The 13712-nt window shown below is 43.4% G+C and overlaps 1 protein-coding gene across 3 annotated transcripts in view; it reads left to right on the forward strand.

Moving 5' to 3' along the window:
* Window positions 1-6749: 6749 nt before the first annotated feature.
* Window positions 6750-13712, forward strand: part of LOC117423395 (trinucleotide repeat-containing gene 6C protein) — a 40627-nt gene continuing 33664 nt past the window's right edge. For all 3 annotated transcript variants that reach the window (XM_058989660.1, XM_058989661.1, XM_058989662.1), the window contains exons 1-2: window positions 6750-7424; window positions 10438-10592. The gene's annotated coding sequence lies outside the window, so the exon portion shown is untranslated. The remainder of the gene's footprint in view (window positions 7425-10437; window positions 10593-13712) is intronic.

Genomic DNA, 13712 nt, shown 5'->3' on the forward strand with positions numbered 1-13712 from the left:
GTCGCTAGTCTGCACAGTGGAGAGCATGATCAATATTCAATATTCACATTAGGAGCAGTGCGCCTCTCTCTGTTATCTGCCCTCTAACCTTGTCTCAGAACCTGAATGAAATTGTAATAAAGGGTGGGGGGTGTTTTCCAGGTAATGGTACAATAACAGACCCAGCCAGCGGTGCTTCAGTATCTGATCGTATTCGTCAGCAGTGAACATTACCCCCCTCCTCCTCGCTCTACTCTGTAAGCTTCACTGCACTTTATCTACATATCCACCCTAATTGACATTTTCTATTTGGCAGGTTCTATTTCTCCTGCTTGTTGTTGCCTAGGAACCACTCACAGGGGCCTGAGCTGGTCACTGATACCCTTTGGTTGCCTGTCTCCGTGTAACCGTCTAATAACCTGAAAAGGGTGATAGGCAGTCCTCAGAGAATCTTAAAATGGAAAGAAAAGAACTATGTTTTATCCAGAAAAGAAGACAGCCCACTCCACTGCTTGCAGGGGTTACAATCAGGGAGTGCCTTAGACTTCCCAGTATTGATCTTCCTCCATGAACCCTCATATATCAGATCTTAACTCATCTCCTGAGCCACACTTGCTTTGCATTGGACTTCTGGAGACAAAACATTCTATTACTGTACACCAAGCTACAATCGATGTCTTACATGTGAAATAGTGAAATTGAAGAAGGGAACTATGAAAAAGACCTGGGAGTTTATGTTGACTCAGAAATGTCTTCATCTAGACAATGTGGGGAAGCTATAAAAAAGGCTAACAAGATGCTCGGATATATTGTGAGAAGTGTTGAATTTAAATCAAGGGAAGTAATGTTAAAACTCTACAATGCATTAGTAAGACCTCACCTAGAATATTGTGTTCATTTCTGGTCACCTCGTTACAAAAAGGATATTGCTGCTCTAGAAAGAGTGCAAAGAAGAGCAACCAGAATTATCCCAGGTTTAAAAGGCATGTCGTATGCAGACAGGCTAAAAGAACTGAATCTATTCAGTCTTGAACAAAGAAGACTACGAGGCGATCTGATTCAAACATTCAAAATCCTAAAAGGTATAGACAATGTCAACCCGGGGGACTTCTTTGACTTGAAAAAAGAAAAAAGGACCAGAGGTCATAAATGGAGATTAGATAAAGGGGCATTCAGAACAGAAAATAGGAGGCACTTTTTACACAGAGAATTGTGAGGGTCTGGAACCAACTCCCCAGTAATGTTGTTGAAGCTGACACCCTGGGATCCTTCAAGAAGCTGCTTGATGAGATTCTGGGATCAATAAGCTACTAACAACCAAACGAGCAAGATGGGCTGAATGGCCTCCTCTCGTTTGTAAACTTTCTTATGTTCTTATGTTCTTATGTTGTATCTCTCCATGCTGTAATCTTACACTGCAGTATTTACCAAAGTAGAGCCACTGTAGAAGTGTGGAACAAGGGGAGTGGGCCAATACTGGGCTAGGTGGCTCTGTGGAAACTGATCAGTACCTATGAGCCTAAGGTGTTACTGGCACACCCTGTTTGATTTGGTCTGAAAGACTACAATACATCTTCAGGTTGGGTTTAAGTTGAAACAAAACAAACCCCCTAGTACCTGAATTTATTTTAAAGGGCCAGAGCTAAGAGGAGAGGCTGTGACCTCACTATGACATGCATGTTGTTTTTTGCTGCACATCTCATTTGCATTAAAGGCCCTGTTTCATCCCATCTAGAAGCACATGTGTGAAGATACATTGGTTTCTGCGCACTGTTTATGGGGGGCAGACCCATTGTTTTATCATCTGATTCGGGATATTCTTCAGAACCTGCATTTGTCTTTTGCTCCATTGATTCAGCTGGACTCAGTTTACTGTGCATTGATGCTGCTCTTTTTTATGTCACATATTTATAAAGATGGCTAATTAGATAAATATACCGAGTAATCAGAGGCTGTTAAACAGATATTGCATAATTTGCTTAATGTGAAAGCAGCTTATTAACATTTAATTTCATTTGCAAGAGAAAGAAGCTCTTTGTTAGTGGTCAGGTGGCCCGGATTGGTTATTTGCTTTGAAAGCTTACTGCTTAAAATGCCTCCCATTGAAAAACGAATTCTGAGGACATGTGTCCTGCAGCCTTCCTCTACACAAGCTCTCTTGCCTGGGTTTCCTGACACTATAATTAAGGGCTGCAGCGCTCATCAATTGCACAAAGAAGGGCAAAGCTTGCAAATAGTGGGAGAAGGTCTAAGCAGCTTAATAAGCCCTTCCTTCTTGCTCAAATGGAGACACCAAAGCCCTTTCTAATGGGGAGGAGAGGGGGCAAGTAGCAAAAAAAAGATGTAACCAGTCTGTGGTGGAGTAGAAATGACCTGGAAGGGAGCTGGCTTTCTGCGGTGGGTCTGAATGACATTAAGGCGGTCAGGCATGTGCCAGGAAGGCCAGATTCATTTCCTCTCTGGGCACTGAAGCCTCCTTCCTCTTCAAAGCCAGCGCTCATTCTAGTGGAGCAGTGTTGCTTTTCACAGTTTATGCTGTGACCCCAATATTACCTGATAGCTATGGCAATGCTAATTAAACAGGTAAATCATGCCTTGCAAGGAGGACTGGAAGGTATCATGCAATTACAATTGAGTTATCCTTCGCACCTAAGATGCAGCATCTCCAGCTTGAGGTCATGTAGCTTTGAAAGAAATCATTGTGTGCATCAGAAAGCTGTTTCATACCCTTATTGTTTTATTTAATTACCTTTGGTACTGTACAGGAAATGCTGAAACGGTGGATGGAGAACCGTACTGTACTGTGTATTCTGTATTGCTCCATTTCACTGTCAATGAATTGTTCACAGTAATACATGCCAGAAAATGAACTTTATTTGTGTTGTGCTCCACTGGTTCATTACTGAAAATGCTCAGGATGGGAGTTTGAGAACCACTTGGACCAGCATCCTTAAGGCGCCCATTTGATGGCAATGGAAACTCTCTGTCCTTCTTCAACACGCTTCCATGAAAGATGGATTTAGTAACAATTCGCCTGATACATAATTCTGAAAAAGATCTTGATTTCTGCAGAAGCATGTATGAGTGATTAGGCAGGCTGGCATGCTAACTCAATTCGCTGAAGTGGGGGACAGGCAGCGGAATAGCTTGATCTCCACTTGATCAGCTCACTTCAGAACTGATAGCTGGTGGTTAGCGCTAAACCGGTGAGCTGGAAGCTGTCTGGTCTGGACTGTCAAACACACAGTCTGATTGCATTTGAGATTAGAGCAGCATGACTCTCGCCCATCCTGCAGGGAGGAGATGATGCAGCCGTTTCCCCAGCTTGTGCTGTTGGGGAGGCTCCATTCCCTCTATTCACGTGACCTTGGGGGTCATTGAAAGGAAAGCAGCATTAATCAATGTGACACAGGGACGTGAGGCAGACTCTCAGCACAGCGGCACACAGATCAAGCAGCTCCACAACCCTGGAAATGTAGGGATCTCATTGCGCACCTCCTAAAACTAATGAGATATAATATATATGCCATGCCTACAAACTGGAAATCTGTCTATCTGAATGCATTTAAGTATCTGGCTCTATATACAAGAGTGGACAGGGTTCACGAGGGTGGTGTGGAAAATGACTGAAGCAGCACATGAATCTTATCTGTTATTAAAACATGTAAGCAAATAAACGAATATACTAAAACATGAGAGCTTTCATCCAGTAGCAATAATAAAAAATACATTGGAATGATTCGAACTTGCAGCGAATGTAAATACTTCCACTGCTTAAATAAATGAAAGCATGATGAAGAATGGATAGAATCATAGCTACAGATTGATAGAAAAGTCTAGCATGTACAGTAGACACATATAAAACCTGCAATAGAAGGCACTGATAGATTCTGTCTCCAGTCTAATGTAGGCATTTACTGGAACCCATATATTAAAAACTGACAGGAGAGTTTATCTTCCTATAATGCCTAACATAAGGTGGCCATGAGTTCCCAATTTTAAAATGATTTTCAGCCTGCTAAACTTGCTTGATGGAATTTAGGGAGGCTTTGGAGATGCATTACAATGCAATGAATTCATCAATATTAATGCATCGGAATTGCTGGCAGGTCTTTCACTGAAGGAAAACGGCAGGATTAGGAAATGCGTGGAGCTGCTGATGCGCTAAAGATTATGTTTAAAGAATTTCCTGCTCTTAGATGCTGTAGAGGTCAGAAGATTCAAAGTGGTCACACGTGACAGAGCCTGGTTCATTACTAAATCAATCACCCATTGGTACATCTAAACAGATCTACCTGCTATCCAGCACTTATTCAAGGTGTACAGTCAGTGTCATACAGGGATCTCCCATAGCAGAATGCTACTGAAACAGTCAGTGCCATACAGGGATCTCCCATAGCAGAATGCTACTGACACAGTCAGTGTCATACAGGGATCTCCCATAGCAGAATGCTACTGACACAGTCAGTGTCATACAGGGATCTCCCATAGCAGAATGCTACTGAAACAGTCAGTGCCATACAGGGATCTCCCATAGCAGAATGCTACTGACACAGTCAGTGCCGTACAGGGATCTCCCATAGCAGAATGCTACTGACACAGCAAAGAGCAGCCTTACTGAAGAGGCTTCATTAGCCAGTCAGGTCAACACACTCATTATTATAAACACAAACTCACAAGTAAAATGATAGTGTGACAATGTACATTGAAACGGGTTCAGAATACAATGGAACACCTCACAGAGAGCACAATATGCTTCGAAACAATAACAACTACCGCGTTGTTTTCATGAGCCAGTGCGACTGGCTCTCACACTGTGTGGGATCAGCAGAAGCAGTGAAGCATCGGGCTCTGGCCATGGCTGGGATTGCTAACAGCCAGCATGCAAAGTCAGGTATTAGGAACTCATGGGGAGCAGTAAACACAGACCTGATTAGCCTGCTGATCATTCTATCCATTTTATTTGATTACTCAATGTAAGTTACCAGACTGTGTAAATTAGGTCCATACCGGACACACATCCATTGGGATCATGTTGACTTGCATGTAGATAAGCTCCTGGAATCAAAGCAACCCCTCCTTACTCCTTAACCACCTGGGTATCGGAGTGGAAACAAATCACCAAACACTTACATATGATGCAGTTTGCTGAAAAAAAATCCTTGCTGACAGTTAATTATTCATTTAGATTCATAAAGGCAACCCATGTAGTTTAAGTATGCAATAAATGTGATTAAGCAGTCAGCCCCTGAGACATTACAAGATCAGCTGAGCCCTGCTGTGCCTCAGAGGGTGGGAGGGGTGAGGGTTACCTGGCACATTACCCATGACTTGCAGGCACTTACATCAGTGACACCTTACCCATGACTTGCAGGCACTTATATCAGTGGCATCTTACCCATAACTTGCAGGCACTTACACTGCACAGTCAGTGGACTGAAATGCTTATTAGTCACACTCTTGACTCTCAAAGGACTCCACGTATAACTTTGCTGAATTCACTTAAAAGAAATGCACTTCAAGCTGTCTGACCTACAAGCTTGTTGGATGACTGAGGGGTCTGCTTGTCATCAGCAGCTTCCCCTGTGCTTTCTTCTTCCGAATGGAACTGGTTGAGACTCGAGGCAGTGCTGGTGGAATTGCTGATGTTCATTGGTATTGTGTCCTTGCATAAGAACGATGAATTCATTTGCAGCCTGTGAATTAGCAGTGTCTCAGGAATAAGTTCCCTCCGGAGACAGGGAGAATGAACGAGCAGGTGAAGCAGCAATCCAACGTGCCATCAAACCAAACCTTTCGGGCAGATCGGAGCACATTCTTAATGAAAGCGTGGTGGACAGCTGGCCGTTTCAGTTAAACCATCCAGGGCTGTATCAAGAACTTCAGGATTTCCTTCAGAGACCTCCCGGGTCTGATCTTGAACCCGAGGTCAGTGGGCATGAAAAGATGAGTGTTCTTGCAGAGACCCAGAAGCAGAGATGTATTCTTTATTACAGCTACAAACAGTCTGGGGTAGACCTTGAGGTGCTATAGTAACGCAGGTTAATACCTCTGTATTCCATTGAAGAAGAGCATTATTATTCTCACACATTTCTTTTTAGCTTTAAATACACGGAATATTCTTCATGCTGTATTGTACTTAGTTTTCATTGAGTGCTTTTTTTTTTTTTTACCAGTAATTCATCTTTTATGTATGTATTTATTTATTTCTATTATTGCTAAAATGCAAACGTGACTGGACGCATGAAGCTACACTTGATTCACATGTTCGGGCTTTGTTATGGTTGTGCCAGCTGCTTGGTTTGAGACATAGATAATGTCAAGTTGCTGTTTTGATAACTCTCATGTACTCATTTCCTGGATTTGAATCGACTAAAAGAGCCTTCACTGCTGGTTCACTTAAGCAGTACTGAATCAGATACAAAAAAGAAATGTGCATTCCACTGGAATATGGTCTGGGTTTATTGCATTTCAATACAGCTATAAATAAGTGAGCGTTTCAAGATTGTATCGTGCCAGCAGGGCTCGAGTTTGCAGCCTGACTAGTGATACTACTGGCTTCCTATAAGGGACGAGCATCAGGGAGATCAAGGCACAGCTCTGTCAGATTAGCGCAATTGCGCGATTACTGTACCGGGTCATTTGTAGAGTGCTGCAGCTGACAAAGCTTAATTTTGCAGCCGAGAGAGAGGTTGGCCAGACCACAGTCGTCAAGGCAACTACAAGGCGGAGCGTGTCGGAGGAGGCCTATTTAAGAGTGTAGTTTGTGCGTTAGTTTCGAATACGTGATCAGCAGCTGGAGCATGGGGGCGGAACTTCCTGTTTGAGTTCATCTCAGAAGCGAGCTGTTGTTGTCAGTTACTACAAAATGGCTGCAGGAGCACAGTTACGGATAACTCAGTGACGCTTTCTCATTGGGATCTGGTGAGACTTTAGGCTCCAATAATTGGACTCTTCAAGACTTTAGTCTCTCGGATATCAATTGTCTGTGTTTCTTTTTTTTACATTTCTTCTTTTGCACATTAAAGAAATGCATTTGATTTCTTTAATGTGCATTCACTAGAAACTCGCCTTTAAGGAGAAAAATAAACGTGACTGTTTTATTTTTCCTCCCTCTCCGTACGATTTGTTTTAACAAATAAACAGCTGATGGGAATTCGTTTTGTTTTTTGCACCCGTTGTTCTGGCTTGTCCCCAGGGATTTTGAATTTGATCCGCTTCGCCAGCTTTGGATACAAGTCTTCCATTGCGATTTCTTCTCTGCAACAACGTGAGCGAGGATAGGAGAGAAGCGCTTCAGTGAATATATGCCTGAAATCCTGATCTGTCAAATTACGGGTACTTTTCAGAAAAGGAAACGCTCTTTTTAGTATTTTTTTCTGGAGAATCTGAATATTAAGCTGCCAAAACTAAGCCGGGGGTAGTTGAGATTAAGAAACAAAAAGGTAAGAAGTAAACCCGGGTATTCTGGAGTAGAGAACTGTGAATGATTTAAATGTACTATTTTGTAGCAGATGTGTTGTCGGGGCGGGGCTTGTCTCTAAAGTAACCTTCGGGTGCTTGTTACTAAGTTTCGCATGCAAAAACTGAAACGTGTATCGAAGCGTTATGGCACGCCCCGTTGTTTATTTTCATCATGTGTTAATGGCAGTCGGTGTGTGTTTTACTGGCTCACGCATGGATTTGGTTAATTGTGGGACAAGGTTATAACTCGTAATTTATCAATGTCAAACTACTTTTGAACGAAGAAATCGATTTAACTTAATCTGCGTTGTGTATGCATCTGGATCTGGCTGCTTTGCATGTGTTTTTGGTGGTCAGATTTGACCCGTGTTGGTGGTGTGTTTGTTTATTTCTTCGCAGACGCCCTTCTCCATGGCGACTTACAGTTGTTACAAGTTATCACAGTACAAAGTATCAGATTTATAAAATATCGTATTACAAGTAATCGCTTTGTAAAATGTCACATTACAGAATATCATAATACAGATAAGAGCAGATATGAAAGTAGCATAAAATCAATTCAAGTAAGAGCAAAGTAAGGCATACAGTAATTTACAAGGTAAGAGTAATTCGATTAAGTGCAGTTAAACCTTATAGTAACTATTTGCTTATATAAGTAAAGTCCAGTAAGAACGCGTAGTAAGTACGATAAATGGCTGAGAATGATTTCAAATAAGAGCAATTTCAGAAAACGCGACTACAGATAGCTATAAGAGTAAACTCTGATACGGGACTTGAACCATGTGCTGCTGCACGACGTATATAATTAACACGTTAAGAACAGAGCACAAGAGCGTGAGAATTTGACTCGTCAACGTGAAATCTGAGTCGCTTTGAAACCCGAGTAATAAATGCCAGCCTTGGTTTCTGTCCTTATACAAGAGGAGATCATCTCGACTCTGCTTTGTATAGTTTGGGATCTTGCTGTGCCGTAGCCTCTACTGTATTCTATTAGTTTTTCAATGTGTAAAGTACGCGGTTCAGTCCAGTGATTTGCAGCCCGACTAAAAACGAAATCGCTGCACTATTAAGATTTCATTTCCATAAAAGCGCTGTATTTGTAGCTTACTCTAGCACTCCCCATATCGCTCTTTGACTCTCAAATACATTAACTTTGCATAATGGCACAAACCTGGAGACACCTTTTCAGACTCGTTCAGAGTGGCGCACACACACCGGTTTTATAATGGCACAAACCTGCTCTAGACACCTTTACAGACTTAAGTGTGGCGCACACACCGGTGTTAACCTGCTCTAGACACCTTTACAGACTCTTCAGAGTGGCGCACACACCGATGTTAACCTGCTCTAATGCCTTGCAGACTCGCTCAGTGGCGCACACACACCAAGGTGCTTTCTGATAGAGATTCTTTGCGGGGAAACTTGATTGTCCATTGACTGGGCCACTAATTAACAGGTCGTTAACACACTTGTTTTATGATGTAAATATAACTACGCCGTTAAGACCAGTGTAACTGCTTTCCTAATACATTGCACTAACTGCGTGTTTCAATGCCTCTTTATCTCCAGATTCAGAGAAGGCACTAATACAACTAAGCTGTAGTATCATTTATGCCCAGTGAATGGTCTGAGATTCTTAGTTGCATTTTCATGAACTGTGGGTTGTTGGTTGGTTTTGTACAATGTGTATGGTCACATGAATCTGCTTGTGTGCTATTTAACAGTACCGTATGTGCACAGTAGTGCTTATGTGAAGAGATGGGGTTAACTCTGCAGTGATAGAGCTACTACTTCCACTCCAGTCTCCTGAGCAGGATCTTGCTGTTGACAGTCACACAGAGGCTTGTGCTGTTGACGTCTTTGCTCATCACTAGGAGTCTATCTCGTAGACACCTGCAGGGCCAACCACTGGCACATGGTGACGAGTTAAACAGAAAACATCCACATTGCACAGGCCGTCTTCCCTCCTCGCAGGATCCTACACAACTCTGCAATACTAGCGGCAGCCTTGTTCAGCTTGTCTGTTTTCCCTGTTTCCTGAAATCATAAAAAAGCAAGTGAAAGAAAATAAATAAATAAATAAATTGATTTCTTCAAAAAGTAAATGTTAACCCGGTCCCCTCCTAGCTGTAGACCATTTTGAAGATCTTCTCATGTCAGTGTGGCCGCTGGTATTCTGTTGGGATATTGTAACACATGTGCACGGGTACGGTTGGGTCTCGGTGTTTAAGCATGTCCAGTTGTGTTTGTAGGTAGTGGTAAGGCACAGAATGTGAGAGAGAGCCCCTGTCTAATTCAGTGTGGGGCCCTGCAGCAGTGCAGTGTAAAAGACACTCCCGGCTGAACTGGAGTGAAGCATTACAGCTTGGACAGAAAGTCTCGGTCCAGGGGACTTTGAAAGCATGGTTTGGTCACACATGAAAGGATATTGTTGGCCTCGATGCAATCCTAGATTCCATTACATTAAGCCATTTCACGTCTTGGTAGGAAAAGAATTAGCTGCATAACAATCTGTTGTACAATTGAGCTCAGCCCTGGTGTGTTCATTGCTCTGCAATGGGTGGATTGTTTCCATGACTGTTGCAACTGCTGTGGATCAAATCAGACAATCCAATCACTCTAACTCAAAGAAACCCCTATCTGTCAGTATATCGACATGCAAGAGTTACCAGTAGAAACTCAAGAGTCAGTCCACAGACATGCTTCTGAGGGAGAATGCTCTGGTATGAATTATACTTTCTAAAACCTTTCTGTCTTTAGCAAACGTTCTTATTTACTGATGTGACAGAATAGCCTGATATTGATTTGAAGTACAGTGCTTGTAGTTCTCCTCTTCATGCATCTACATTAAGTAAGCCATGCCTTCCTGCCCTTTGCATTTCCATATGCTGCAGTCCTGGCTGGATGATAACAAGCTAGTTTGGTCCCTTTTCCCATTTTGCATTTTTAGAAGCTGACAGGTGACAACTGTAAATCTGTCCCCTTTCCTCACAGTGAATACATACAGCCGTGAACACAAGTTAGATTTGTAAGGAACCAAGGGTGAGAAGAGAACAGCTGAGTATGGAGCACTCTGACCCTCGCCCTGCAAAAGCAGATGAAACAGCAGCATGAAGAAAGCATTGACAGCACTCATCTTTAAATAACAGGTTTGTAATCAATCCACTGAGCCTGTGCGCTACTTATAATATACTATATCCCTCTGCCTTAGAGCGTCAATAAACCTAAACAAAGCTATCCTGTCAACATATCGGTGTGCAGTTACTGTAGAGTGTACACAACGAATGCATATTTATTTTTAACTGCATGCACATTCCCAGGCACACACACACAGATACATTTCTGAATCTGAGAGAAGCCACTGCAGGGTAAGACCCACATTTAAAAGTCTGCTCTAGAGAAATCTGGCGTTCCTGTTTGTGAATTCAGTTTAAACCCTGGAACAGCCAGGGCTGCAGGACTACAGGGGTATTAAGTGTGGGATTGATCCTGAACCAGCAACAGCATTTGGGTTTGCATGCAGAATTTGACAGGAACAGCTGCTGTTAGAGTGCTGTGGGTTTGAGGTGTTGAGACTCCGTCCTGTCCTGTATAAGCTGCCTGTACTGAAGCACTCTCGGGGTCAGTGCTGTGGGTTTGAGGTGTTGAGACTCAGTCCTGTCCTGTATAAGCTGCCTGTACTGAAGCACTCTCGGGGTCAACGCTGTGGGTTTGAGGTGTTGAGATTCAGTCCTGTCAAGTATAAGCTGCTTGTACTGAAGCGCTCTCGGGGTCAGTGCTGTGGGTTTGTTGAGACTCAGTCCTGTCCTGTATAAGATGCCTGTACTGAAGCGCTCTCGGGGTCAGCGCTGTGGGTTTGTTGAGATTCAGCCCTGTCCTGTATAAGCTGCCTGTACTGAAGCACTCTTGGGGTCAGTGCTGTGGGTTTGAGGTGTTGAGATTCAGTCCTGTCTTGTATAAGCTGCCTGTACTAAAGATCTCTCGGGAGCTGCACAGGAGATTATTGTCACAGAAACAGCTGCACCTTCTGGTTATAAAAAAGGTAACGTGAACCATTTGAATAAGCAGCATTTTCTCAGATGCATATCGCCCTGTGCTCCATTGGAGGCCTGTGTACATACTGCATGTCACGCTTTATTAAAGAATTTCAGTAACAGCATGGGGTACTGAGAGCGACCTTCAGTATGGTGTGTCAGACACAAATCATCTTAAATCTGAGCTTTCAAATAAATGTTCCCTTTCCTCCTGAGGCCTGAGCAGCCATATAATGCCTTGATGCAGACAGACAGTGTGCAGATATATGTGTGCAGATTATTATTTTTTTGTTGAAAATGTTTGGAGTTTTGAGGGGAGAAACAAATGGTACGGCAGAAAGTTGTGGATGTTTATCCCTTGCACCCTGCACATGCTAATGGAAAATAAAATCCCTGTTAAGTACCCTGTGATCTGCTAATCTGTCCTGGAATGTATTCTCTCCTGGATCAGGCTGGTTCCTCCCAGCTTGTTAATGCGCAGGCCACGGTTTATTTGAACTTGGCACCTGTGTGTGTCGTAACTGACTGTCTGGTTGGCGAGTCTGTGCATCTTTACACAGGACTAGGACTCACATTTTGCAGTATGCTTGGTTTTTAGTAACCCTTTAAAGTTTGCACTGAGTTTCTCCTAAACAGTGTTGCACCTCAGGCATCAGTTTATTGTTTTGAACAATTGAACGCCTTTTAAGGTATTGCGGGTTACTGTGAGAGTCGAGGGCAGGGAGGCGGGTTACTGTGAGAGTCGAGGGCAGGGAGACAGGCTGGTCAGACCTTGAGATCCAGAAGCTCTAATGGACTATGGGGGAATTGGTGCTTTCTGCTCATTCCTCCAGGCCATCAATACAAATTAAATAGTAATGAAGAGTTCTCACAATAAGGATTATATTCACGAGACTACGACACTGCTGTAAAGGCCTTGCAGAATCTCTGGGTTTACCCCTTGCCAGCGGCTTCCTCATGTGAGAACATGGCACTGGAGGAGCTGCCATTGATCGCTGCAGAGTCCATCCTTTCTGCGTTGTTGTTTCTAGCCAGACGGCTCACGGGAATGCAGTGCTCAGCCTGTCTTGCAGCACTGGCATGTTTGGCCCTATGCCGAGAATGTCTCGTTGCTCTGCACACAGCCCTCTAGTTTCGTCTGTCTCTCGCTCACAGAGAAACACACACCATGGCTGAAGGTGGAATGAACTCTTAATAAACCACCTTGCCACTGCCTCCCTCTCCTTCTCTTCCAGTCTCCAGCATCGCACAGCCAGCCTCGTATTCCTTCACAGTTTCCATGTGATTTTATTCTCCAACTGTTTCACTTTCCTCTGCTCTTACCATTATTATAAAACTAGCAATAAATAACTTTACTGAAGCATCACCAATGAAATGAATGTTAAAAACTGGGGTAGCATTTAGCATCAGATCAAATAAGAGTCCTGTATGTGTTTACCAGGCTACTTTCTGAAGTCCTCTAAAAGGGATTGCTTTGCACTGGCTGCAGGGATGGCTTCTGCTTGACTCCCTGTTCCGTTTCCTCCAGGATTTGTCTTCTGTCCTCTGCAGCTGTTAATCCATCAGTCAGTCGGAGATCTGGATTCCAGGCTGTCTGTCAGGAGAAGCATGGGAGCGAGATTGAGGCCTGCTGGCTAAAGCACTGCGAGACGCTGTGATACCGGCCGTTCAGCACGTCCTTATCCTGTCCTACAGGATTCCCCAATCTCCTCCAAACCATACAAACAGGCTGATGCTGTCACTTTTACTGCTGTCCCTAGAGGCTGGGTGAGAAGAGGAGTTTAGGGAGGGCATATTTAACCACGATCGCTGTGCTTCTTTAGCTGTCAGGAGAGAAAGCACAATGAGGCCTATTGTAATGGCTAGGCATGGGTCTCGCTTACAGACCGGCCTGAACAATGGGGGGGGGGGGTCATTTGTCATTAAAGTCCCAGCACAGATGATTCAACTTCAGCTGGCAGCAGAGCAGTTTTTACACACCCACTGCTGTACAACGTTTTGGTAGAGGCTGCAGATTAAGCAGTCCTGTCAGAACGAGCGAAATCTGTCTAACTGTAACACAAACAAAAACATCGACAGCGATATTATAAACACGTCTGTCAACTTCTTGCCTATTGCTGATATTTTTTATTATTTTGTCTCTGCTTTAATATGCAGAAAATGATGTTTTGAAGTTTGGTAATGCAGAAACAATGGGTGTTACTGTGCTGAATATCTCTTGTGAGGAGGGCAGTG

The sequence above is a fragment of the Acipenser ruthenus genome, chromosome 17, assembly GCF_902713425.1.
Source record: "Acipenser ruthenus chromosome 17, fAciRut3.2 maternal haplotype, whole genome shotgun sequence".
Classification (NCBI taxonomy): Eukaryota; Metazoa; Chordata; class Actinopteri; order Acipenseriformes; family Acipenseridae; genus Acipenser; species Acipenser ruthenus.